At 31.0% G+C, this 4,451-nt stretch overlaps 1 protein-coding gene across 1 annotated transcript in view; it reads left to right on the forward strand.

Annotated features, from left to right (window-relative positions):
- Positions 1-4,451, forward strand: part of LOC143054844 (cyclic GMP-AMP synthase-like receptor 2) — a 109,718-nt gene that overhangs the window by 16,887 nt on the left and 88,380 nt on the right. The gene's annotated exons all lie outside the window — the stretch shown is intronic.

Below are 4,451 nucleotides of genomic sequence, written 5' to 3' on the forward strand. Positions count from 1 at the left end.
ATGCATCAAGATATTTCTTCTTCGAAAGACGGTTAAACCGATGCCTTACGAAACTCGTTTTACATGTTTGGGGTACCAGGTTAAAGTATAAAGTAATAACAGTAGTAGTATGCAACAATGATTTCATGTAAGGTTTTCATCATCATGTAAAAATTGAATTCTGTCACTGATCATGTGTATTCTTCACATACTTATTTGTGATTTTCCTTTTGATTTGAATTGATGAGAATTGGAGATTTGATTCACTGTAAACATACATGTATAAAAAATATCTCTGCATATCTCTGATGATAACTTTTGGGTGTCTTTAATACATAGAAAATGTTTTTATATATATCACATTTCTTTTATCAAAAAGTTAATTATTTTAGAGGAGAAAAAAATAATTGGTTTGAAGAAAAATTATTTTAGGCTACATTTGTCAAAATTGAATATTGTAAAAAACTTTTTCTATGCATTCTACAAACTAGTTTTCTTTAAACGAAGCTTTAAAATACCTTGTGAAATATACTTTAAGCTTTTAAAATACATTCTGTAAAAGTTGCAAAGGGAGATAAGATTAATATGTAATAGTTTCAAAGATATGCAAAAAATATATGTTATATTTTACTAGGTTCTGGGTTGATCATAGGCATTTTTATTTAATTGTTTATGTATCATTTTAAAGTGGTTTTTTTTCTTCTTATTTTTTTATGAACTTTTTTGATCATTCATTAAGTCAAATAGAAAATAACAAACTATAATTTATATGCAATGCAGAACATATATTATAAATTTATTAATTAATGATTTTTTTCTTCTAGAACGGGTATATTATATGGAACTGTAACAAAGAGAAGCTGACTTGAAAGAAACATACTTTGTATGTTGTGTGCTGATAGAGAATGACAGAGTCACAGACTTTTAATATAAATGTTGCAATTCAAACAATTATCATAGACACAGGAAATAAACATATATTACTTTTACTGTTCTTTTTAAAGTCAATCTATGGGTAAGGGTCCTAGTCAAAAACTAGTAAATTTTGATGTAAGCCATTACAGACTTCCATATGACCTTTAACAATGAGAAATAGTTCCACACCATACACTCTGCTATTATTAAAAGGCCTAAAATGAAAAAGTATGAAACAATATATATATTCCTGAAAGTTTTGTCAAATCCAGCTAAATTAATTCACTTTTACTACCAACTGATAAATTAAAACAATCATTACCATTCAGTGATAGCAAGCACTTTTTTTTACATTTTAATATTTTATGATGTATTTAAATGAGTAGTTATTATTGCAAACTCCATTAGAAATTTGAATTGAGATCAGTTTAGGAATAAGGGAAAGGGGGATGTGGAAAAAAAAATGTGGGGGGGGGGGGGGTTTCATAAATAAAAAGAAAATTTCTTCAAACATTTTTTTGAGAGGATTTATTTTCAACAGCATAGTGAATTGCTCAAAGGAAAACAAGATAAATTCATTAGACCACATTCAATCTGTGTTAGAAACCTATGCTGTGTCAACTATTTAATCACATTCCAAATTTAGAGCTGAATCCAGCATGAATGTTGTGTCAATACTTGTCCCAACCGTTCAGGGTTCAACCTCTGTGGTCGCTGTGGTCGTATAAAGCTGCGCCCTGCGAAGCATCTGGTTGGTAATTATCTTGAATATTATTATAGATAGAGATTAACTGTTAACAGCAATAATGTTCAGCAAATTAAGATATACAAATATGTCAACATGACCTAAATGGTCAGTTGACCCCTTAAGAAGTTATTGCCCTTTATAGTCTTTTTTTTGTAATCTTTTACAAAACTCTTCTCCTCTGAAACTACTGATACAAAAAAAGAAGATCTGGTATGATTGCCAATGAGACAACTCTTCACAAGAGACCAAAAATGACACAGAAATAACCAATAAGAGGTAACCGTACGGCCTTCAACAATGAGACAAATTGAACCAAACTTGTTCACAATCATCAATAGGGTATCTATCTGCCAAGAAATTTTTAGACCAATCAGTCAACTTGTTGTTGGGTTGATTCCTCTGTCAGAATTTATATTTGTTTTTAGAAGTGTTTGCAGCTTTCGGTTATTATCTTGAATATTATTATAGATAATACAAATTCTACAGCAGACTTGGGGTAATTGTAATTGTAATCATTAATCAGAAGTAATTGATTACATTTTTTCAAGTTATCATTGTAATCATTAATCAGCCAAAAATCTGATTACATGTAAATTACTTTTCAAAATGCCCTGTAATCCTGATTACATTTTGATTACATTCTGATTAAAATGAAAAAAATCTTGAACTGTGTTTATGGTCAATAAATGAACCTTTTTGTTATTCTTATTTAATAGATATTTAACAAGTTAAAATAGTTTGGTTTACTTTAACAACTTTATTATGGAAAATTACAAATTCTACATCTACAAATAAGTCAACATGACTAAAATGATCAATTGACCCCTTAAGGAGTTTTTGCTCTTTATAGTAAATTTTTAACAATTTTCCATTTGGGGCCAAATTAAGGCAACAGTTGTATACTGCTGTTCGAAACTTACAAATCGATTGAGAGAAAAAAACAAATCCTGGTTACAAACTAAAACTTAGGGAAACGCATCAAATATGAGGGAACACATAACAGAAACACAACATACACATTGTAACACACACAGAATTAAAGATGGAGATAACTGTAAGCAGCAAGAATGTTCAGTAACGTAAGATCTAAAACACATCACCAAAACACATTTTTGTCATGAATCTGTGTCCTTCTTAAATATGCACATAGAGCAAGGTGAGCGACACCGGCTGGTTTGATTTGCTTATGTAGAGGGTTGTTAGAATAAGCAACTTTTAATGAATTTTTCAATTTCAAAATTCCACTTTTTTGAAAATGACCCGTATAGCTTTGAAATAAAAGTAAAATGGGGAATGTGTCAAAGAGACAACAACCCAACCATAGAACAGACAACAGCAGAAGTTCACCAATAGGTCTTCAATGCAGCGAGAAATTCCCGCACCAGGAGGCGTCCCGGCTCAGCTGGCCCCCATACAAATATCCGTATATATACTAGTTCAGTGAAAATGAACGCCATACTTTACACCAAACTATACACAAGAAACTAAAATAAATGATACAAGACTAACAAAGACCAGAAGCTCCTGACTTCAGACAGTTGCAAAAATGCAGCGGTGTTATACATGTTTATGAAATCTCAATCCCCCCCTAAGCCTCTAGCCGAAGTCAAAGTTAACGATAACAATACGCACATTTTAAAATTCAGTTCAAGGGAAGTCCGAGTCTGATGTCAGAAGATGTAACATAGGAAAATAAACAAAATAACAGACTACTAGCAGTTAATAACTGACATGCCAACTTAAGACTTCAATTAAACTGATTGAAAGACTATATATATATGTCTTAATCATATGAATATAAATAAAATGTTTAAATTGAATTTGCTTTGAAAGGAATAGACAGCTAGTTGTCTGAATTTCTTTTCTGGCAAAGTTTTATAATAAATTTCCAATATCTTAACCTGGGGAAAAAGTAATACAAGTTTGAATAAGTCTTATGGAAAAAAAAATTCAAGTCTATTCATATCCACTTGCAGGTTCTTCTTTATAAAGTAAATCTTTTTTTCCCCGTTTTAATACTACTGTACATTTATCTCTACATTTAATAAAATGAAAACTTGAAGAAAACACCGAAAAGTTAAAAAAAAAAAAAAGTAAAGGGAGCTACCATTTGATTTTTATGGGAGGGGGGAATGGGGGACTAGGATGAAAATTTTTGTCCTGCATTTTATTTAGCCAGAGACATATATACATGTCTCTGATTTAGCTGAAATCTCTGTCCTGCCTTTTTATTTTTCACTCTGTTCGGTCCTGCCTTTTTTATTTTTAGTTTATCCCGACTTTTTTTACCTAAATTGTCGTCCTGACTTATTTTTTTTGCAAGTGTCTCATCCTGCCTTTTTTTTTTTACTCAAAACTCCTATTTTTTTCAAATTTCATCCTAGTCCCCCCCCCCCCCCCCCTAAAAATCAAATGTAACTGAAATTTCAATAACTCGAATCGTATATTTTCAGCGTCTATTCATTTCTATTTCCTTTTTGGGTCTTTGGTGTAAACCCAAAAAAGTAGTTCCGACCACAAAGAGTAGTGTCCCTTTGAACGCTTGTAGATTACAATAGAAACTGACAGTTTCTAAATCGTGACGTCACAATACAAAATAGCAAGTCCGCATTAACGAACGGTGACGCAGAAAATACAAAATACCGGTGACGGCATAGGTTAAGAAAATTATTGCTGATTCAATAAAATTATTTAAATGCATACATGATCATACATAATGTTGCATAAATACATACCTTTCTTCCACCAAAGTCATTTCTTTAAATATCATACATATTCATAAAAAAAAATTATATTTACTTCTGGGCTT

The sequence above is a fragment of the Mytilus galloprovincialis genome, chromosome 12 (genome assembly GCF_965363235.1).
Source record: "Mytilus galloprovincialis chromosome 12, xbMytGall1.hap1.1, whole genome shotgun sequence".
NCBI classification, from domain to species: domain Eukaryota; kingdom Metazoa; phylum Mollusca; class Bivalvia; order Mytilida; family Mytilidae; genus Mytilus; species Mytilus galloprovincialis.